Source organism: Equus asinus, chromosome 11, assembly GCF_041296235.1.
Source record: "Equus asinus isolate D_3611 breed Donkey chromosome 11, EquAss-T2T_v2, whole genome shotgun sequence".
NCBI lineage: Eukaryota > Metazoa > Chordata > Mammalia > Perissodactyla > Equidae > Equus > Equus asinus.
Genome location: NC_091800.1, coordinates 29,464,499 through 29,489,127, shown reverse-complemented (window position 1 = coordinate 29,489,127; position 24,629 = coordinate 29,464,499).

The following is a 24,629-nucleotide window of genomic DNA, read 5'->3' as shown; positions in this document are numbered from 1 at the left end:
CTTCAGGGTATCTTTTCTACACTACACTAAGCTTTCCTACACTATATTAGGGCCTGGTTCCTGGGTATGTTAAAGGTGCTACAGTACAAAAGCTATATTGAAGACAGTAGCCTAGCTGCCTAATCCTGGTTTTGAATGCCAAAAATTGGAAATAACCCAGTGTTTCTCCCTGCTTTCTTGCCATAACAGATTTCATCTCCTCCAAATCAGATATATGCCTAGAGCCAACTTAGGTGAAGGTCATGTCCTTGGGAAAGCAAAGGAGAGAAGCACATTAATATTTAAAAAACTATTATCCGGTTGCAATAAGAAAAAGCAGAGTAAGCAGTGCGGAAAGATTTCACGATTTTTTTATACTAGGCTCTCTCAAATTCTAAGACCTCAAGTTTACTATGACTCACACTTAACAGGGCTTTAATAGGAGGTGAAACTATAAAGTCATGAAACTGATTTTCATGTGCAGTGTATGGAAATGAGTCTCTGTGAGTCAACTGTTACTGCTGCTCTCACCTCCCACACGGCAAGGTGGATCCATTACCCAACTGCCAATTTGTTCCTTTAATGCAAAAAGGCAAATGATTCTCAAAGCTACAGCATTTCAATATATTATAGAAAATTGTGGGACTATTTCCTAATGTGACTTATCATAAATAACACAAACACATAACATAAACCGTAACAACACAACTTTGCCAAATTCTTCTAAGGCAACACAAAGACTTTATTCATTTACCCAGGTCTTACATGAGGGATAATTAGGCCTTCCCAAACCAACATCAGCTTTCTCTGGGCTGCCAGACAAACCACAGTGGGATATTTCGAAGGACAGGAAATAAATGGTGTATTTTAGAGCTGGTACGCACACTAGAATACATTTCACTAGCCAGCCTCACGTCCTTGGGAAAAGAACTGATTTATGTATTTGCTTAAATTAAACCTTTTTTCAATTCTTCAAATATGCCTTACCCTCCCATTTTGGGGCCTTTATGCATGCTATTCTCTCCTCCCAGAACCCTCTTCCTGGCTTCATCTAGTTAACTCCTTTAGATCTCTGCTCAAAATCATTTCCTTGGGAAAAAAGTCAATTTCCTGACCCCCTGGAAAAGATCAGGGCTCCTTTTTATGCTTTCAGAGTTCATTCTACCATTCCTTCATAGATTTTATCACGGTTTATAAGGATACAGTTGTGTGACTTGGGGATTAATGTCTATCTCCCTGTCTTCTTTAGTAATGGAAGTTTTAGCTGGGCACATGCCAGGCAGAGACCACATTTCCCAGCTTCCTTTGCAGCTAGGTGTGCCCATATAACTAGAGTCTGATCAATGGGATGGTTCAACTTCTGAATGTAGTCCTTAGAAGGAAAGGAGCACACCCTCCCTTTTCTTTTCCTCCCTCTAACTGTCTGGACAGCAAATATGTTGACGAATGGTCTTCAGCCGTTCAGGGATGAAGGGATGACAGAACAGCAGGATGAAAAGAACTCCCATCATCATAGAGTCACCAGACCAGCCTTCAACTAAAATCAGAATTATTACTTGGGAAAGAATTAAACTGTCTTCTTGCTTAAGCCAGTGTATTATGTCTCTTATTAAAGCAGCCTATATCCAAATTTGAATCCGAGGCTGTGTGGACTCCAGATTCCAAGCCCTGACCCACCACAAGATGATGTTTTTGCACACCATCCCCCTCTTCTCTATCACACACCTTACATCGTATACCACACATCACGTAGTAGACCACTTTGATGAAGGTGGTTCTCATTTTCTAGATATATAATTAGATCCTAAAGTGAAAAGAAAAATGGTACCCTCCAAAAGTTTTTTTCATATCTTTTTTTCTCCCTCAGTTTTCATGTTTTTACCTGTGGAAGTCTCTTGTAAGGTCCTCAGGACCACTTTAATTTCTATTATTATAAATAAGTAATTTGGCTCCCCACATGCCAGGCAGCAGGCGGTTCCCCATCACAGTCAGGAGAGAGGAAAACCAGCCATGATCAACAGTCTTGATCTCTCTTAGAGCTTAATATTACTTAAGGCTGTCTCATCGCTCTGCCATTAACGTGAAAGCTTCAGAGATGATGAAATCACAGCTGAAGAGCAGCCCCTTGACCTGAGGAAGGAAGTAGTTCATTTTTTCTGCTAATTTTTAACTTAATTTTTTCTAAAGCACACATAATTTTATGTATATGCACATCATGTGCTTTTACTATCTTGGTGCTTTTTTCTACTTGGTTTCCTCCTTACTTTCCTCTTCTCCCTCCTCCCCTCCAGCACCAGCCATTCCAGCACCAACACACACAGAAGCCAGATTACCAACCAAGTCTGCATTCTCCCATATTTTTCTCCATCTTCACAAAATCACGTATAGAGATTTGGAGGGTGTTTTGCCATTTTTTTACTTTGCAAAAGTAAGACCATATTACACACACTTTTCTGCCTCTTTCTCTTCTCATTCAGCAATACCTCATGGAACTCTCTCCAAGTGATTTGGTTTGGATTTAATTCAGTCTTTTTAATGGCTGAATAATAATTCATGCGGTTGGTATGCCATAAATTATTCAGCCCTGGCCTTTGTTTCTAGCTTTTTGTCACAACAATAATGCTTCAATAGCATCCATGTACGTGTTTTTGTGAACTAGTGGTTTTCTCTCTGTGGGATAGATTCCAAGTTGTGGGCTTGCTGGGTCAAAAGGCACATGAATTTTTAATTTTAATAAATGTTATCTTCAATTGCAGTTGCTTGCTTCCCTAGAGCCATCCATTCTCTCCCCTTCACCCCCTACATTTCTCCTCTTTTCCTACGTCCCTGCTACATCCTCTCTTTCTTTTATTTTCTATAACAAAAGGCTGACATATTTATTTTAAATCTAATCCAATAAGCTAAAACATAAGTTATTTATGTTAATCTCAAAAATACAATAAATATTATAAAATTTTAAAAAATCATCGTTGTTTTAAAAGGCTCAACAGGAAGAAAGCTTCTTCTGCAGGGGACCAGCTAATTAAGAATGTGACTACAGGTGTGTAACAGGACACCTCTTTCTCCTCTTTCTATATTTAATCAAGATGTACGTTCACAGACGCCCAAGTGCTATGGCAACTGAATATTATCAGTAGCAAATCATGCGATCCTCTGCCAATGTTTCCTAGGTAATTCGTTATATGGGCTACTGCTCTCCTGAGGCATCCTTGGCCCCCAAATCCCACTCCCAAGACTGTTTATTCACTTGACAAATGTTTATGGAGTTACTGCTATGTGCTGGGCACCGTGCGAGATGGTGAGCTTATAGCGTGAATAAGATGGACAAGATCCCATTCTCACAGAGCTTCTCTTCTAGCTGAAGGGAAAGATAATAAACCACTAATTACAGATGTGTTTGAATAATATTTTTTTGTCTTCATAAAATAGACATAACGCAAAATTTATTTAAGCCACTGTATTGTCTCTTATTAAAGCAGCCTATAGCCAGAAAATGCAGATTTAACCATTTTTAAGTGTGAGGTTCAGTGGCATTAAATACATCCACATTATTGTGTAACCATCAATAATATACATCTCCATAACTCTTTTCACCTTGCAAAATGGAAACTCTGGACCCATTCAACAACAGCCCCCATTCCCCCTCCCACAGTCCCTGGCAACCACCATTCCACTTTCTGTAGCTGTGAGTTTGACAACTCTGGGTACCTCATGTAAGTGGAATCATACAGTATTTGTCTTTTTGTGACTGGTTTGTTTCACTCAGCATAATGTCCTCAAGGTTCATGCAGGTTATAGCATGTGACAGGATTTCCTTCCTTTTTGAGGCTGAATATTATCTTATTGTATCTATAGAACATATTTTGTTTATCCACTCATCAGTGGACACGTGAGTTGCTTCCACCTTCTGGATAATATTTTTAAACTTTTTCTTTTTTTTCTTTTTTTGAAACAGGTTTAAGCTTCCACACTAGACTTATAGAAGTGGTAAAGACTGGCAAAGGATTTCTCCCACAGAACTTTCACTACACATTCCCAGACAGAGTAAATATATGTTTGAACTACTGTGTTAAAAATATTAACCAGTGTTTTCTCTCTCTAGCTGTTTCCTTTCTTCTCCTTGCTTTCTGCCTATGGAAACAGCGAGGCTGCGTTCATTGCTCCAGAGGAGGTGTGCCTTTCCAAAGATCTCTCTGGCCGCTGTCGTCCAGTAGGCTAGGTGCTTAAGGAAAAAGAACCAGACAGGACTCTAGGGATCTTAACAGATGGCCTTATGGACAGATAACTCTAAAGACACAGTGGTCACCCTCAACACCTTCATTTCCTCCTCTTCCTCTCTACAGCTATAGAAACTTCAGAACTATAGAACCCTTTGGGACCCCAAATTGACTGAAATTATATTTCTACCACCATTGTTGAATGGCATCTTGAAATATGAATTAAGTTATATTTCTTGCTCACCTAAGCTGTAGACTAGGAACTCTACTCCTATACAGAGCGAATTATTTAATTACAATGATATTACATTCTGTGAAAGAAGGACTGGGTTCCATGAGAACCTATGGCAAGGGCCTTGTCTGGATGGGGGGAAGTGGATGGCAAGTGGCCAGGTTACGCTTTGTTGAATTTGAGCTGAGATCTCAAGGATGAATACAGGGCACTCGATGAGAGATGTGGGCCAAGAAGTCACGTCTTATCTCCAGTGCTGCTAGCCCCCGACATTCCCATGTCCTCTCCCCACAAAAAATATTCTCACCATTGCTTTGTTACCAGGAAAACTTGTCCTGTACATCCCCTTGCAATAACCTTAGTGTTCCAATTCTTCTTAGTATTGTTGAGATGCCCAAAGCTTCATGCGGATGTCATCATTTTCTAGGAGTTTTACAATGAGAATTCTCTAGCTGTTTTAAGATACCACCTTGATCTCTGCAGCATATCTACCAAACACCTGAGCATTCTTCATACAACACAGACATATCAGCTCACATATTTTTCCCTTGTAGTATTCATATTCACTCCTAGCACTCTATCCTTTATCATAAAAAGCCATCACATTGAGAAACAAATAAAGGAAAAATATTTTTCCTACTTCATTAATTACACCATTTTTAAGCTGACACTAATCATTTCTCTTTGGCTTAGAAATAACTACTATGGCTCCCAGCTGAGACTCCTGGGGGCTTTAAGAGTGTTAATCACCAGAATAAGCTTTGTTCTTTTTAAGAAAAATAAGACGAAATTGAAGGCACACTCAGATATTTTTCTCCCAGTTAGAATAGGCACAAAACTTGGTGATTAATTTCTCATATACCCAGCAGCAATTTTTTTCAGTTACTATAATTTTAGTAAATTTTTATTGAAATATAAGCAAATTATAATTTAACTATATAGTCCAAATTTATTTTCTGAGCTCCAAACTCATACCCAATTACCTACTATCTCCCCTTTTATATCTTGTCCGCATCTAAAAGGAAAAAAAAAATTTCTATACTCACAACACTTCTGACAACAAATGTGTTGGTTTTTTTCCCACACCAAGCAATTTCCCAATTCTCTGTGGACGCTACTTGGTGTCCAATAATTCAATTCCATTCTGACATTATCTACCTGGAGTCAGCATCACATCCCACAAGTTGAGGGCTCAGTCCCACAAAACTGTCCACACTTCAGATGCCAAACACAAGTCCCAGATTTCTACCTGTACTTCTGACCCACTGGCAAAGTCAGGGGTTCTAACGATCCCCTCTTCAGGTCTGATAATTCGCTAGAATGGCTCACAGAACTCAGGGAAACATTTAACTTACTATTACTGGTTTATTATAAAGGATTCAACTCAGGAACAATGAAATGGAAGAGATGCATAAGGCAAGGTTTGGGGATGCACACAAGATGTGGAGATTTGGGGGTGGGTGTGTGCACAGTGCCCTCTCCAGCAACCCTCCCAACATCTCCAAGTGTTCACCAACCAGGAAGCTCTCTGAACCCTGTTGTTTAGGGTTTTCATGGAGGCTTCACTACATAGGCATGATTGATTGATTCACTGGCCATTGGTGATTAAGTTAGTCTCCAGCCTCTCTCCTCTCCCTAGAGATGGTGGGGGATGAAAGTTCCAACCTTCCAGTCTTGGTTGGTTTCTCAGGCAACCAGCCCATCCTCCGAGAGTCATCTCATTAGTATAAACTCAAGCGTGTTTGACAGGAGCTTATTATGAATAACAAAAGATGCTCTTCTCATCCCTACCACTCAGGAAGTTACCAGGGTTTTAGAAATTCTGTGCCAGGAACCCAGAGCAGAGAACGAATACATTTTTTATTATGTCACAGCATCTCAAGGTAATCGTGCCCAAAACTGAATTCTTGATCTTTCTCCCCAAATTAAGAAATATTGCCGATATCCCTTACTTGCTCTGTTTCCAGACTCTGGAAGGCTATCCTCCTTCCTAGAATGCTTCTCCCCACTCCTTACCTTACTGGCTTCTACTCGTCTTTCAAACTTCAGCTTAAATGTCACTTTGTCAAAGAGGCCTTCCCTGACCCTCTCCCAGTCTAAATGATATCCTCTCTTGTTCCCTACACTTCTTCGTCACGCTTATCATGGTTTTAATAATGTTTGATAATTATTTGTGATCCTCTGGCTCCCCAGCTGGTGTGTAAGAGTGAAGAAATGGTGGTCCCGACTCTTCCTATGAGAGCCCAGCAGGGTGCCACTACATCGTGAGTGCTCACGGAGGACGTGAGTGAAGGAGTTCCTCATGGTGGTGGCGCAGCAGTTAAGTTCGCACGTTCTGCTTCGGCGGCCAGGGGTTCACTGGTTAGGATCCCAGTGCAGACTTGGCACGCCATGCTATGGCAGGCATCCCACGTATAAAGTAGAGGAAGATGGGCACGGATGTTAGCTCAGGGCCAGTCTTCCTCAGCAAAAAGAGGAGGATTGGCAGCAGTTAGCTCAGGGCTAATCTTCCTCAAAAAAAAAGTAAGCGCCACAGAAATTGTTCTCCTTGATGATAATACATGTTTCCTGACAGAAGGGTTCTGCTGTCAAATAAGTTTGATAAATAAGTGAGTTAAAGTTAACTGGATTTCTGTACTGCAGAATTTCTCAGGGCCTATAATCTGTTAACAAACACTGTGAATACAGTACTTGAGAGGGGAAGTAAATGTGAGTTTTCTCAGAGGAGTTAAATTGCAGAACGTTTATATCACGGAGTGTCTTTCAAGATGAATGTTGTGTGGATAATAGCGGAGGAGATTCGAGCCAACAGTAATCATTTAGCATTTAACTTAATAAATGCTCCTTTAAAGAATGTACGTATATGTATTCATTTCACGGCCACTATCGAAGCCTTCTGTAAGCATTATTTCACGGACCTTTCTTTTCGAGACAAGTTTTTTAGAGCAGTTTTAGGTTTACAACAAAATTGAGAGGAAGGCACACAGATTTCCCACTTACCCCGTTTCCCCACATGGATAGCCTCCCCCGTTATCAACATCACTCACCAGAAAGGTAAATTCTTTTACCAAGGGTGAATCTGCATTGATACATCGTAATCACCCAAAGTCTGTCTCCACAGTTTTGCTATACTTTTCCAGAATGTCGTATAGTTAGAATCATGGAATACATAGAATAGTATGTAGCCTTTTCAGATTGGCTTCTTCCTTCATTTCTTTTTAGTGATGAATAATATTCCATCATCTAGAAGTACCACAGTTTATTTATCCATTTACCTACTGTAGGACATCTTGATTGTTTCCAAGTTTTGGCAATTATGAATAAAGCTTCTATAAACATCCATGTGCAGGTTTTTCTGTAGACATAAGTTTTCAACTCTTTGGATAGATACCAAGGAGTTAAATTGCCAAATCATATAGTAAAAGTAGGTATAGATTTCTAAGAAACCATCAAATTGTCTTCCAAAATGGCTGTACCATTTTGCATTCCTATCAACAATGAATGAGAGTTCCTGTTGCCCCACATCCTCATTAGCATTTGGTGTTGTCACTGTTCCGGATTCGGGCCATTCTAATGGGTGTGTATATTTCATTTACTTTTCAGAATATCCCTAGATGTTATGTAATTTATGAACATCCAAGAGTTTATAAGAGGTGGAGTCAGGATTTAAACCTGGTCACTTAGACTGCAAAGCCTGAGATCTTAACTATAACAACACAGACTCTCAAAAATATCCTCCAGAATCTTCCACATTATCTGCATATATAACCTCCTGACATGGATACAGTTGCAGCTCCATATGCAATACAGCACGTCTGACACAAAAGCTTTCTCGTATTATTATTACTCTCTTTTCATGCACATAGTAGTTCTCTATTGCTGTAACAAATTACCACAAATTCAGTGGCTTAAAACAACCCTCATTTATGAGCTCACTGTTCTATAGGTCAGAAGTCCAGACAGGCTTGATTGGGTTCTCTGCTTAGGGTTTTATGCAGCTGATATTAAGGTGCTGGCCCAGCTGCTTTCCCTTCTGGAGGCTGTGGCAAAAATTTCACTTCCAAGCTCATTCAATTTGTTGGCCAATTCTGTTCTTTATGGTTGCAGGACTGAGGTCCCTCTTTCTTCCCAAGCTGCCAGCCAGGGGTTGCTCTCCTCTCCTAGAGGCCACCCACATTCCTTGCCAAATAGCACCCTCCATCTTCATTGAAGAATCTTCCTCACGTTGAATCCTTCTCACACTTTTAAGTCTCTGACTTCTCCTGTCTCTGACCTCTAGACACAGATTAAAGGGCTCATGTGATGAGGTAAGGCCCATCTGGATAAAATCTCCCTGTCTTAAGGTTGACTGATTTGAGACCTTAATTACATCTTCAAAATCTCTTCACAGCAGTACCTAGGTTATTGTTTGATTTACTACCTGGGAGGAGGTGTGAGTACACTGGGCGCTGGTATCTTGGAGGTATCTTAGATTTCTGCTTATGCATGTATGCTTTCTTCACTAGATGATAAGCCATCCAAAGGCAGGAACCATATTTTCTTTCTCTTTCTATCTTTCATGTCAGCACTTAACAGAGAGAAGGCAGTCACTTAACATTTTTTGATAGTTATCACCAACATGTCACCATCATGCTTAGGATCCTTATTGTACGTTTTTCGTCTTTAAGCTTTTTTTTTTTTGAGGAAGATTGGCCCTGAGCTAACTACTGCCAGTCCTCCCCTTTTTTGCTGAGGAAGACTAACCCTGAGCTAACATCCATGCCCATCTTCCTCTACTTTATATGTGGGACGCCTGCCACAGCATGGCGTGCCCAGCGGTGCCATGTCCGCACCAGGGATCCAAACCGGTGAACCCCAGGCCACCGAGAAGCAGAACGTGTGAACTTAACCGCTGTGCCACCGGGCCAGCCCCTTTAAGCTTTCATTAATTTATTTTGCTATAAGTGATACTTTTCAAAATAATGACAGGAAAGTTGAGTTCTAAGATCCAAATTCAGCTTCTTTCGGTAATTACGTGGAAATTTGATGTCAATACTATAGGGAAAGAGGGAAGAGAGTTTCAAAATGCAATGAATTTTTCAGAGCATATTTGTTGACCAAGATCTAGAAAATTCCATAATTTCTTTTCTTGGCTATTTTAAAGTAAAAATGTCAGAGAAGAGGTGTGCTAGTGATTACAAATTTCTCTTGGTCGGTAGACAAAATATGCCAATAGAGGCAAAGACTGAAGTCTATGAATATGTACTAACTAGAAAGAAGAACATACTACGTGCTTCCATGATAACTTCTTGTCCACAAAACCTGGTGCTTGCAACTAAATCCTGTGACATGCAAATAGTTAGATACTGCTCTGTTGTGACCGGATGGCTCACATCCCTGAAACCACTCTCTTTTCTCAAGAGTACTTTTCATGAAAAGAGGCCATGTCAATAGTAGCTTCCCTATTTGGCACATATTGAACCATCAGTACCTGACAGCAACTCTCCAACTGAATTTGGGAGAACTGAAACAAGAGACAATCCTATAGTAAATATTTTAAAGCTTAGCAAGCTCAAACAGCTAAAAGGTTCTACATGGAGACTGCCAAATTTTCATACTTGCAACTTGTGATTGCAGACCATGCTCAGTTATGTTCTGCTCTTCATAACAGAAATTAAGAGAGGAAATGGAGGCATGAGGCCACAAGAACTGTTTTCAACTGTGACGAAGCTAAAATGACTAAGGCAGATAGAGAGGTAAGAAGGGCCAAAAGGGGTCCTGAAGATTTCATCACAAATGTGAATTACATCATATCGTATGTAGCTCTCTACTGCTCTTGAGGCTCAGTTTCTTTTTTCTGAGGAAGATTAACCTTGAGCTAACATCTGCCGCTAATCCTCCTCTTTTTTTGCTGAGGAAGACTGGCCCTGAGCAACATCCATGCCCATCTTCTTCCACTTTATATGTGGGACGCCTGCCACAGCATGGTGTGCCAAGTGGTGCCATGTCCACACCCGGGATCCGAACTGGCAAACCCCGGGCCGCCAAAGCGGAACATGCGCACTTAACCGCTGCGCCACCAGGCCGGCCCCGAGGCTCAGTTTCTATGTTGAATCAAATGGCCTATTTCTCCCTCCACTCTTCACATTTCTTTGGTCTCCTTATACCTCTCTTTGGACCAAACCTAGCTCTACCTCCTCCTTTCACAGAAGCAGCTCTAGAAGCCGTTCGTATTTTTCCAGAAAAGCTAGAGGTCCAACTGGACCTAGAACCCGGTCTCCCAACTCCCAGCTCTGTGAGCATTGCCTTGTACCAGGCCTCATGTTTTCCTGGACCGTATTAACTTCCTTTCACAGAAGCACTTCGCTCAGACTCAAGCAAGGTGGACATCTTCAGTTTCATCCCGATTCCTGGGAACTTGGCTCTATTTCTATCCTGCTGAGGAACGAAGAAGAACATTAACATTTAGTGGGTAAGTAGAAGAAGAGGAGACTATGAAACTCACTGAAGAATAAACCGTTAGAGGGAAAGCAATTTAAAAATTTTTTCAAGCTTTGGGAGAAGAGAAAATTTTAAGGAGGGCGTGATCAGAGCGTCAAATGCTGCATTGAGTACAAGCAAAATGTGTCTACTGCATTTGGAAATTGCAGCATTACTTTCAGTAAGAAGAAATCACAAGGAAATTAGAAAATACCTTGGGGTGAAGGAAAATAAAAATTTTGAGCCTGCTAATTTGCTTAGAGGGAAATTTCTAGCTGTAAAAACCTTTTAAAAAAGAAACATAATAACCTAAGCTTTCAGCTTAAGATCCTGCAAAAAATAGAGCAAACTAAACCCAAGGCAGAGAAAGGAAATAATAAGCATTAAAGCAGAAATTAATAAAATAGAGAATAGAAAAACATTAAAGGAAATCAATGAAATGCAAAGTTGGTTCTTTGAAAAGATCAACAAAATTGACAAACCTTTAGCTAGATTGATCAGAAAAAAAGAGAAGATTCAACTACTAGAATCAGAAATGGAAGAGAGAACATTGCTACTGACCTTCCCAAAATGAAAGGATTATAAGGGAATACTGTGAGCTGCTGTATGTCTACAAATTAGACAACTTGGATAAGACGGACAAGTTCCTAGAAACACAGGAACTATCGAAACTGGCTGAAGAGCTAGAAGTGAGGCTAAAAGCCTACTGAGTACGCGGGAGGTGAGGAGGTACAGATACACACAGACTAGTCTTTGTAGAAGATTGGCTGTGAAGGGCAAGAGATGTGGTTACCAGACAAGGGTGGGGCCCACAGAGTGAGGGTTTCTTTTCTGTTGTTCTGTTTTTAGGATGCAAATAACTTAAACACATTTGTAAATAAAGGACCAGCGGAGAGGAGAGGTTGAAGACTTAAGGAGAGGAAGAGGAGCAGGGTGCCTGAGGAGGCCGGAGGCAGGGTAATATCCAAAGAGAGAAAGCCAGTGCCCTGCCTGCCCATAGCCAAATGGAGCTGGGATGTGGGAGGACCACAGGGAGGCAGTGTCTCCAGGGAAAGTCAGCCTTCCATTAAAGCAAGCAGGCGCAGAGGGTATAGACTAAGAGCCTGTCTTTTCAAGAACAGTGGTCTTGGAGCAAATAAAGAGAAGAATTAAAGCAGAGGCTAGCAGTAGCAGTGGTAGATGAAGGTACACTTGGGTCTCATCACCATGGAAGCCAAACAGAGCTATATTTCATTTCAACCCTGGGCAGAGTGCTGTCCCCCAAGGTCTTTCCTCTTCCCTGGTACTCTAGACTGGGTTGAGTGACCTTTGTCTACACACATACTACCCTGTAATACTTCTCTTAAAGAAGTTAATTGCATTGTGTTATAATTGCATGTTTACTTGCCTATTTCCCCAAGAGACCATGACAGTAATTAGTGTAATCTTTACGTAACAGTTTTTTCCATTTTCTTTTCTCACTTATTTTTTTAGATCTCCCAGTCAGTAATTATAAAGAGCAAATTTTTTAAAAAACTTTTATTGTGGAAAATTTTTAACATATACAAAAGCATAGGGAATAGTGTAATGACCCTCCAAGTACTCATCACCCAGATTCAACAATTATCAATTCGTGGCCGTTCTCCATTTATGCTTCAACCCACTCCCCGACTCTGATTCTTTTGAAGCTTATCACAGACATCATATCATTTTTTTTTCTGCTGAGGAAGATTTGCCCTTAGCTGACACCATCTTCCCCTCTTTTTGCTTGAGGAAGATTAGCCCTGAGCTAATATCTGTGTCAGCCTTCCTCTATTTTTTATGTGGGCTGCCACCACAGCATGGCAGATGAGTGGTGTGGGTCTGCCCCTGAGATACGAACCTGCAAACCTGGGCTGAGCAAATGGGATTTTAACCCTTATGCCATGGGGCTGGCCCCACATCATATCATTTCATCTGAAATGTTTTAGTATGTTTCTGAAGGATAAGCTTCTTTTTAAACACATAACCACATACCATTATTTGTGTCTGGTATTTTCGCCATAAGCATCTTTGCTGTAGACATTTTGGCCACATTTTTGCCACATAACTAGTTGGCCATAAGGCAATTTTGCTGTAAAAGATAAAATAACTGGCTGTAATTTTGATTTCAGCTGGTTGGCAGTCTGTTTTCATTTTGCCGTTGACACCGTACTCCCATTTTTATATCACTTATTGATGGGGATACATTCTGAGAAATGTGTTGTTAGATGATGTCATCATTCTGCGAACATCATAGAGTGTGCTGAAGGGGAACAAAATTTGCCACCCCAAAATGTTTCTCTTTACCAGGAGGATTATTTTAGACTGATTATTTTTAAGAAGCAAAAGACTCAGAAGTTTTTTCTTGTTACCTCCCCCTTAAACTGCCTAAAAGAATTCAGATTTTTAAAAAAAGCCTGTCTCAGGAAGGGAGCTATCACCCTAGTATAACATGAACTAGGTGATAGGCAGGGAAGAACCTAGAAAAGCCTGATTGTTGGGCTCCCCTCTGCGTTCTTCTGTTTCTTTGTGGCCAAATAAACACTTGTTTCCTAAACATTTGCTCCTTTTCATTTATCAGTGAATTGCCTTCCTTCCCTTTGAAGTTCCTGACTCTCCCCACCCCAAACATCTTCTTTTGTCTTTAGCTGAGGATGGTGTTTAAGGTGAGGGGGTTGAAGATGAAAGAGGACAAGTAGTTAAAACCAGGAGAGGGGATTTGCACTGCCAAACGAGCATAATGTGCTGTAATGTGCAACTGAGCGGGAAAGAAATTAAAAGGCGAGGATTTATTATAATCACAGTGTTATTTCATAGACTATAAGAACAGGAATGTGGCTGAGCCGGGCTTTAGAAAGGGACTGAAATTCAGGCTTCTGAAGCTTCTGGGTCTCCCTCTCCTCTCATCTCTGCCTTTCATATGGATTTGTTGTACTCTGCTCTCTCCGTGGACCTCTTTCCTCTGCAGGTTCACAGGTAAGATGGCTGCTTCACAGTCGTTAAATTTGTAAGTTGCGGTTCAACCACCTAATGAGAATGACCTAATTCTTCCTGCATCCCAATTAAAAATTTCCAGAAATGAGACTCTCATAGGGTGTCAAGCGCTAGTCCTAAAAACTGTGGGTCTTACGAAACAAATACAGCTGCCAGAGGTCCATTCCTGAGACCTGTGGATCCGGGTGGCAATTCCCCAAAGCAGACAATCCTTATGAGCTGGGCAGGCATCCACCTGCAAATGCCCAATGTGAGAAGCAAACTGACATTCAACTACATGTAACGGACAAGGAGCTTGGCTCTGACTCCCAAAATGTGGGTTTCCAAGCATGGTTGTCTTGTTCACATTCCCGACCAACACATCATTTGAAGTGACTGAGAGAAGTTTTCCAAGTAGAGTGGTAGGGCAGTCTAGAGAAACAATATTGTTGGAAACAAGGAGGCATTAAAATGGGCATCCTAAATGAGGAGTGGCAGGGCCCCTGGTGTGACTGCTACACTGATTTCATATTGGGATTCCCAAAGTGTGGGGAAGAAAAGCAGGCAAATTAGGTGGGGTCACATTGTGGAAGACTTTGTATGCCAGACACTTGAATTTAATTTTGAAAATAGAGGGAGCCACTGACAGGAGTGTCACATATCATCTACAGTTAAAAAAAATAAATTCTGAGAACGAAGCATTAGCATAGTCACGAATGTCAAAGTACTAAAAACAATCATGGTTACGGATGGTAATTATTTCTTGAATTTATTCTGGTCTTCACTTAATTTGTATTAATTGGCAAAAAGCTCCCAGATAAATCAGAGAGGTTGTTAAGCAATCGTTACCCTGGGTGGTAAATCATGCAGTTTATTCACAGACTCCTCCTCCTCACCACCTGCAGAACAGAAGGCAAAACACTGCACCTTCACCCGTAGCAGGGTTGGAGGACATTATAAATAGAGTCCGTGGGGAAGGTTCACCATGCCTCCCGGGAGAAGTCAGCACACTGCAGATTCAAGGCGGTCAGTTTAGGGACCATAAATAGGAGATGCCCTGAAGGGAAGAGGCGTGAATAAGCCATCCTTTAAGTGAGATGCTCGAAATGTGCTGCCCTTCTTCTGTCTGAACACCAGTATTTCACCTTTACCCATTTATAAAGGTAACCTGTCCTCTCTACGCTGCTCATCTTTCCACACTAGTGCATTAACCAACACCTGGTTTCAATGAGGTTTCGCAGCTCATTGACTTGGACTAGCTAATCATACTCCCATCGTGACAATACTACCTATGTATACTCAAATCCTTCTTGTAGTCCGTTTTTATGTCAACTAATACCACAACAATTCATGTGTGGACAGTTATTGGAGCAGGACTTGATTTAATTGTGCAGTTCTAAACAGCTGATGCATGGTCATGGTTCATCAAAGGGAAAAGAATCACTGCTGGCCTGGTGGCGCAGTGGTTAAGTGTGCACATTCTGCTTCGGGGGCTCGAGGTTCACCAGTTCGGATCCTGGGTGTGGACATGGCACCACTTGGCAAGCCATGCTGTGGCAGGAGTCCCACATATAAAGTAGGGGAAGATGGGCATAGATGTTAGCTCAGGGCCAATCTTCCTTAAAAAAAAAAAAAGCGGGGGGGAAAGAAACAAAGCAAGAACAACACATTGGTGGTCAGTGGACAAATAGGGCAGTTAGGACCCCTTACGCACGACTCTGTCACTTGTGCATGTACGAGCAGGAAAGCATCTCTTCCTTTCTCTTTCACTGGCATTTCCTCCTGTCACAGGCTGGAGGGCAGTTTACGTCCTCTTACACAGTGAGGAATGTCAAGAAATACAGATGTATTTTAAAAATAGAAATACGAACAGCCTCCCTTCCTTCCTCACTGAGTTGTTGTGAAGATCCGATGAGAAGTAGTTGAAATTCCTTTATAAGCTGTAAAGGGCAAACATGCTCTTGTCACAGCCCTGCCTAAAACCCTCCAATGTCTCCTTCAGGACCTTGGAATGAAGTCTGGAGTCTGTGCTCGGCCTAAAGAGTCTTCCTGACCCTGGCTCACCTCTGCAGACATCTCCCCTCTCTCAGCCTCCTCCCGCTCTAGGCTTCACCCATCCAGATCCCTCACAGGCCCCAGTACCCCATGGGCCTTTGCACGGGCCAGTCAGTCTGTACCCTTCCTTCCCTGCTCCTCCCTTGCACCTCATTTGGGTGGGTGCTCCCCCTAAATGCTCCATTAACAGCTTGTGCTTTCCCCAAGACAGCATTTCTCAACAGCAGCCCCACTGACATTTGGGGCCGGGTAGTCTGTACTGTGGAAGGCTGTCCTGTGCATTGCAGGCTGTTTAGCAGCATCGATGGCCTCTGTCAACTAGAAACCAGCATCACCCTCCTCTAGTTCTGACAAGCAAAAATGTCTCCAGACACTACCAAATGTCTGCTGAGGAGCGCAAGTGCACCAGTTGAAAGCCACAACTCTAAGGTACTGCTTATATCAGGGCCAATTAGACTCCAGATATGTTCAGATGCTCAAAAAAAAAAAAAAAAGCAGCTTTCTTTATTTGCTGACAGTAGTCTGATTATGCATTCAAGCCCCCATCGCACTAGTGAGAGAAAACATTTGATCTTGCTAATCAAAGGTAGCTGTTCTCTTCTGATTGAAAACCGTGTCTTTCAGTGTGTAAAATGTGCAAAGTTCTTCTCTGACATTTGATTTCACGTTTACTCATGAATAGCAGGTGCTCACAAAAGTTGTTCGCTTTTGAGGAAATTATAAGTTTGCCTCTGAGTACATAAATATTCTAAGGGCTTATTTTGTTTTGTGTCTCAGAAGAAGTAAGTGGGACTGAACGAGCTGGCTGTTGATAAGGGTGCAGACCACAGCGCTGGGCAGTGCGGGGAGAGGAGGCAGGGGACCCTATTTCTGGCCCTCCCTCTGCTAGATCCGTTTACAGCTTCCTGCCTGAGCAGGGGCGTGTCATCTCGTTCAGACCCACCCACAATAATTTCCCTTTCAATTAACTCAAAATCAAGTGATTTTCAAAACTCCTTAAACTTTGCCATAATACGCAATCTCATCACAAGTGATGACACCCATCATAGTCACAGATCCTGCCCACAATCAAAGGGAGGGATTATACAAAGGCCTGGGTCATTGAGGGATCATCTTAGAATTTGGCCTACCACAGCACCCCAAAATATTTATTGACTGAATTTACCAAAGAAGGAGTGAGGGTATGCATCCCATTTGTCTTCACAATAACCCTGGTGTAGGGAGTATCACCTTCAAGTTATAGAGAAAAACCTGCAATCTCAGAGGCAGCAAATGATTTGCCTTTGTTCAAAGAGGTAGAAATGAGGCTCCAGACTGAAGTCCTTCTAAATCCTTAGCCCTTTATGCAGTAAAACACTCTCTTAAACCTCCGTGCTGCCAGCCTACCTCTGGCCAGAGCCCTGACACAAGCAGGTTCAACCTCTCTGCTTCCACACGCTTTTCCAGAGTAGGTCATGTGGTGGAGGCAGAGGCCCATGGGGCCAGGTCACTTTTCGTCCTCCCCACAGATGGAATCTCCAGGCACTGGGCCACCCAACAGGCTCCAGAGGCCAGTCCGGGCTGTGCCAGGGCTTCTGTGCACTGAGAGAGCCAGGAGCAGCTTGCTGCTGCCCAGAGGTTTTGCCTTCAAGTCCATGCCTAGACCTTGGTACCCATAGGTTCTCTCTGCTCCAACACTCTCCCAGGACGGAGAAGGGGAGGGTGGTGAATGAGGTTTTCTTCACTCGTCCTCCTTTTCAGAGGCTTAGTAAACTGTGCCCCTTCCTCTAGTGGGAATAGGGTGTGAGTAGTGGTCTCCAGACCACAGAAAGCCAAGAATCCTGGGAATCCCTAGGAGAGGTTATGGGGCCAGTCTGGATGGCAATGACAGTATTTTATACAAGTGGTAAAACGGTTTGTGGAAGAACAGCAACAAATTAGGCTCCTCCTTTGATCTGCTCCCCAGTCACCCCTTCATTCTGTCCCTTTGATTATGCACAAAGTCTTCCACACCTTCTCTGTGTCTGGCACACAATGGCTTCTTTTGCCTCCCTGCCCCTTAATTTCTCCAGTCTATTTATGATTTTAATAAGCAATACCCTTTTCATCTGCCCTTATGGTGATAGACTTCCATTTTTATTACATGGAAACTCCATATTACATATTAAAGTCCCTCCATTATAGAATAATATGCATAATGCATAGGCAATCATATCCCACCACAATTTCACAGCATGCCAGGCATAAATCCAAGGCAGAAGATGTTTATATATTTTCATAATCCACGTTAGGCTTTAATTACAATGAGGCAATAAAAGAAATATATGAATACATTGATCTTGTGGCTGGCATTGCTGTCATTCACTTCATGTTGACTATTCCCATTGAAATTCAAGCATTTCTCCTCCTCAGCCGCTGTTCCTCAGTCTGCTGAGAGCACCCAAAACAAGTTATCTGCAGCCTTATGAATATCCGGCCCATTTGGTCCCACTTAGCTCTCCCATGACACGAAATAAAATAAACCTTTAGGATATTTATGTACTCAGAGGCAAACGTAATTTACTCAAAAGTGAACAACCTTTGCAAGCAGCTGCTATTCACCAGTAAACATGAAATCAGATTTAAAGAGGAAACTTTCTACATTTCACACAAATAAACCTTCTAACTGTGACTTCCATAAAGCCAGACAAAATGGTAAAGGGACCTCCAAAACGTAGCTAGATTGTCCAAAAGAAGCTTTTATTGATGAAATATGAACATCTGAAACCAGAGAGCTGTTCATCTCATCCCCTAAACCCATTCCTAACAACTACTCCATTCTGTTGATTTTCCTTCCAGTAACCAACTGGATTAATTAAAACTGAAAGAGAGAACTGCATACACAGAAGTACGGAGGTGTGGAAAAACCTTTCACGCGTGGAAATGGAAGAAATGAGTCACATCTTGAGGTCGCAGGACTTGAAGGTATGATCATCAAAGGCCTTTAGGTCAGAAGTTGTTCTTTCCCAGAGATCTTCTGAACAGAGTGCCCTCTGTTACAGGTTGAATGGTGGTCCCCAAAAGGATATGTCACATCCTAGTGCCCAGAGTCTGTGAATGTTACCTTATCAGAAAGAGAGTCTTTGCTGATGTAATTGACTTAAGGATCTTGAGATGAGATCATGCTGGATTATCCAGGTGGGCCCTAAATCCAAAAACAAGTGCCTTTATAAGTGACAAAAGAGGAGGAGGCCATGCGAAGATGGAGGTAGAGATCTGGAGTGATGGGGCCACAAGCCAAGGAAGCCGGCAACCACCAGACAGTGGAAGAGGCAAGGAACAGAGTACCCCCCAGAACCTCCAGAGGGAATGCAGCCCTGCCGACACCTTAATTTCGTTCTCCGGGCCGCCAGGACTGTGAGAGAATGGATTTCCGTTGCTGTAAGCCACCCTGTTTGTGGTCATCTGTTACTGCAGCCCTAGGAAACAGAGACACCCTTCCACACTCTGGTCTTCATGGAGATCTACTGTTCCTCTTTCAAACTTCGCTCAGGTCTTGTGCTCTCTTTGAAGACATCCCTGACCAGCCCAGGGAGAGTCAGGCCCTCCTTGCTCTCGGCTCGCCCAGGCTTTCACCAGGGCTCTCACACTTCCCATGTGGATTCTCCCGCTGTTCTTGTTTCATTTTCTGGTGACACTCAACTGCCCTTGGTCTTCTTTTCAGCACAGTTGCACAATGCCTAAACCCTTCAGGGACTGTCTGCAAAAATTCACAGACTCCTTTCCAGAGCTGTGAGTAGAACCTCGGGGCTCAGCCTCACAGTTAAGGGACCCCCTCCCCTCTTCACTTGCTCACGTGGGTTTTGAAGTGAGGGTAAGACAGATTTAGATCTGTTACCTAAAACAGCACCTAGAACAAAGCTTTGTATATGCTTTCTTATCCGTCAGTGGCAGCCCCTCCTCACCTTCTTCCACTCTTGCCGTCAGAAATTGGCTCTCCTGGCTTCTTTTTGCCGTGTTGAAATAATTCATGAAAGCTGTACGGCTGCCTTCCCAGGAGAAAGGCCAGAACTAATCAACTCACAAAATCTCTACTAAGAGGTTAAATACATATTTTGAGGCACAATTGACACAAAAAGAATGGAATTTTATGAACGCTAGGAAATGGGACGTTTGCTTCCAAAATCCTTTTCTACTTGTACTGTCTGGGGTTTACCTCCTTGTCCTTCCCCGTCACTGGCTTTTGGGGCCTTCCTCTTGGAATCCCCATCCCACCTGCCGACTTCAAATTCTCCTTTCTGTAATGCAGAAGGTTCAATTCTGTCTCAGGGCTTATCTAAAAGGCAAGCAAAGCCAGAAGCCCATCTTCCCTGGGGAGTTACTCACCTGAACATCTCAGGTGAGAGCCATCCCTCATGCCACGCAGCCCATCCACGTAGCTCATTCAAACACACACAGTGTTTTCCCTGATAGAGTAAGTGAATTTTCTCCATCTCTTGAAATCTATCTTTTCTAATCAGAATAAAAAAAAGACTACGAAAAATTCAGCAATGAGTGTGAAAGTTTAATATGTGTCACACTTAGGGAGATATAAGTATTGTTCAGACATAGGCTGACTGTTGGTAGAATTCTGGTATCAGAACAACCTTTGAGAAGTTTGCCAGGATCTATCAGAGTCTGAAGATGCTCTCTCTTAGACCTGGAAATCCTCCCTCCTAAGACTCCATGCCATACACAATCTCTCAGAAGTGTACTTGGATATGCATACAAGGTGCTGGTGTAATAGTGCAAGACCAGAGAGAAGTCGTTTACCAATAAATAAGAAAATAGCTAAATAAATGACAGTTCATCCACACAAGGGGTGCTGCAGATGTTACCAAGAATGCCTCAGATGTATACGTTCCAACAGGAAAGGACGTTTATGGTACATTGTTGAGTGTTTGTTTATTCTTTTCCTTGTTAGGATTGTGAATTCACTCACACCACACATGGGCATATAAATAGAATGTTACATCACTATGTCCCATTACAGGTCTGACCTTATGAACTCTCACCATTTGGGGTAGCAAGAGTAAAAATTTAGTCTAAAACCACAACCTTAACCCAATCCAATGATCTCAATACCATTTCAGTTACTCTTTCTCTGCTTGGATAATTCAGGCAAATGCACAGGCCTAGTTCTCGCCAAGAAGAGGTCTGGGTCTATGGGGAGGGGTGTGGCTTGGATGACCTCCTGGCATTGGGGTAAAAAATAAAAATTGCCAACAATAGGATGTGTTGGAGTATAAGAGGAAGCCATTTGGTGTAAAACTAATTCGATCTGACTTCGTTTTTCCAAAAGGGCCTGACATGGCCGTTGGACATGCATTGTATGTGTGCTTTAAACATTTGCTAAGTCCCACAGACAAGAACAAATGGCCTTAAGATAAAGATGCAACTTCCCCCACACTGGCATTTCCTTAAGGATAAGCATCTTTCCTTAGACTAGGAATTGATTGCTGCCCTCAACCTGTGAACACCTAGCTGAAGACAGCAGACCTCCTACCTGCTGTGTCCATCAATTGCTGTGCTGTCAGAGCAATCTGACATTTCAGTCATATGTGAAACACGCTCTTTAACGGTATGTAACCACTCTGTTCACCCGACTTTGGTGCTCTTCCTTCCTTGGGGAAGAAAGGCCCTAAGCTATATGGTCTTCACATTTGGCTCAGAATAAACTCACCCCAAATTTTCATTTATAGATTGGCTATGGATTATTTGCCTTGACAAGGGGGAAAGGGGCCTGGCCTCCTGCTGGCTCTTGTGGGGTCTCACAGAGTGTCTGCTGCAGTGTGGTGTGTCCAGTTCCAATCTTTGGACGCTTTGCTGGCATCAAAGTCTCCCCTTCCCTCCAGTCTGTACCTTCATTGCAGCCAGAGTAATGTCCTCAGAAATGCAGATCTAACCATGTAGCTCCTGTGTATGGCAAACCTTAACACCTCCTTATAGCCCTTAGGAGAAGGACACAAACCTGAACACCACCTCGGAGCCCTTGCATGTGTCACCCCTCACTCTCTCTCCTGTCTCAACTTGTACAACCCCACTCCCACCCACCCGCCCCAGTGCACATGGCCCTTCTTTCAGTTCCTTGAATATGTAAGGCTTTTGAACCTGCCATCCATCCATGTCCACTTCCTTTTTTTAATTCCTTTATCCTCCAGATCGTTTCCTCAGGTACACCTTCCTTGATCTCCTTGCTGTTCTCTATTCCCCAATTATGTGCCACAGTAGATCTCTTCAAAGCCCTTATCACGGTTGTAACTTTATATTTATTTGTGACACATGCCCCTGAAGGAATACCTGTTATCCTGCCAGCTATTTCCCACTGTAGATTCAAAGTTGAAATTTGAGTCTATAAAACAGTTGGTGAATTTTGATTAGAATGAGTCAGCTCCCCAAAGCCCAGTTCCATATGACACTGCAAAGTTGTGTTAATTTCCTGGGGCCCTGGTAACAAATTAACACAAACTTAGATGGCTTAGAACAAAGGAAATTTGCTCTCTCACCATTCGGATGCGAGAAGTCCAGAATCAAGGTGTCAGCAGAGCCATGCTCCCTCCGAAGGCTCTAAGAGAGGATGTTTCCTTGCCTCTTCCTAACTTCTGGTGGCTGCCAGCCATCCTTGGCTTCCTTGCCTTGAAGATGCATCACTCCAGTCTCTGCCTCCATCATCACGTAGTGTTCTCCCAGTTTGTCTGGGTCCAGATTTTCCTCTTCTTACGAGGACACCAGTCATTGGATTAGAACCCACCCTAATCCAGAATGACCTCACTGTAACTGGGCTATAATTGCATCTGCAAAGACCTCATTTCCAACTAAGTTCACCTTCTGAGGTTCTAAGTGTATATGTATTTGGGGGGACGCTATTCAACCCGGTACAAATGTCCATCAGTCATCATCAAAGATGCCTCTCTAGGCTGATCAACACGCTTACAACCAAAGGAGTGATAAACAAGGGATTCCCTTCTCCAGGTCCAGCCCATGTGTGATAATAGGAGATAATAAATCCATAGAATAAATCCCAAAGCAAACTGGACCCTCCTTTAGAAATAATAGCCATAGCACTTTGCTGACATGAAAGAATGTGGATGAAACATTGTTTAGCATTCCCCTGTGTCACAGCTGTAAATTCACTCCTTCTAGACTCGGATCTGTAAATATAATGTTATTCCATTGTGTCCTATTAAGGTACCTGGTCTAACGAACTCTCACCCACTGCCGTTGTGATGTAAAAAAGAAAAGATTGAAAGAAAAAACTTGAGAAATAAATCAAAAGAAAAAACATCTTCCATCTACAGACTTTTCTTCCTTTCTGTGCATTGAGCATTCATTATCTCATTCTTTGTGGCTTAAATTTTCCTCTTGTTTGCTTTAGATGCAATTTTTTATGGCAAGTATATTTGCATTTAACACTTTATATTTGATTAATGATGAGCTCTTTCTCACAAACCCTGGGGACTAGGGACTTTCTTATTTGCGTTGCAAAAGAGGAAAATCAAAGCATGGAGAGGACTTGTGCCTTGGCCAGAAATTGGCCAGAGTGATCTGCAAGAAGAGCCAGGTTCTGAGCCACCTGTACTGGTCTACAGTGGGCAGGGCTCTCACTGCTGGAGTAAGAATGACCTCTAGGCCCCTGGCACCTCAGCCAAATATTTCTTCTTGACAGGCTCCCAAGGTCAATGCTAAAGACTGGTGCTATTGGGGCCGGCCCAGTGGCGCAGCAGTTAAGTGAGCATGTTCCGCTTCTCGGCAACCTGAGGTTCGCCGGTTTGGATCCCGGGTGCCGACATGGCACCACTTGGCAAGCCATGCTGTGGGAGGCATCCCAGATATAAAGTAGAGGAAGATGGGCACGCATGTGAGCTCAGGGCCAGTCTTCCTCAGCAAAAAGAGGAGGATTGGCGGCAGATGTTAGCTCAGGGCTAATCTTCCTGCAAAAAAAAAAAAAAAGATTGGTGCTATCTTACCATTCCGTTTCTTGCCATTCAACATTATGAACTCTTTGGGATGAAAAGAGATGGGACATAGCAACTAGTTACAGGTATCTGATTCTGGACTGAATTTAGGAATGGACAAATTAACTGTAAGGGACACTTCTTGAACAATTAGCAGAAACAATGTGGACTGGGTGTTCGATAATATCAAAGACATTATTAATTTTAAGGTGGTGATATTATTTCAGTCATGTAGGAAAACGTCCTTAAACTTTTAGCAAGGCATACTGAAATAAACAAAGAAATTTCTTTTAAACATTTTATTTTTCCTTTTTCTCCCAAAGCCCCTTGGTACACAGTTGTGTATTTTTAGTTGTGAGTCCTCTGTTTGTGGCATGTGGGATGCCGCCAAAGCATGGCTTGACAAGCCGTGCCATGTCTGTACCCAGGATCCGAACCAGTGAAACCCTGGGCCGCCAAAGCAGAGCGTGTGAACTTAACCACTCAGCCATGGGCCAGCCCCTAAACAAAGAAATTTTTAAGCAACATTTTGAAGTCCTAAAAAGTTCTAAAAATCAAAATGTTAACAGTTATTCATGTTGAAGGAGTTGGAGAAGAGGCCATTTTTACCTTCTATTTTACTCACTTTGCTGTTTGAATTCTTTGCAACATGCATACAATATAAATATTTAAAACTATCCCTTCAAGAAACACCCAGATAAATCCAGATGGAGAGACATTTCGCAAAATAACTGGCTTATACACTTTAAAAATGTTAAGGAT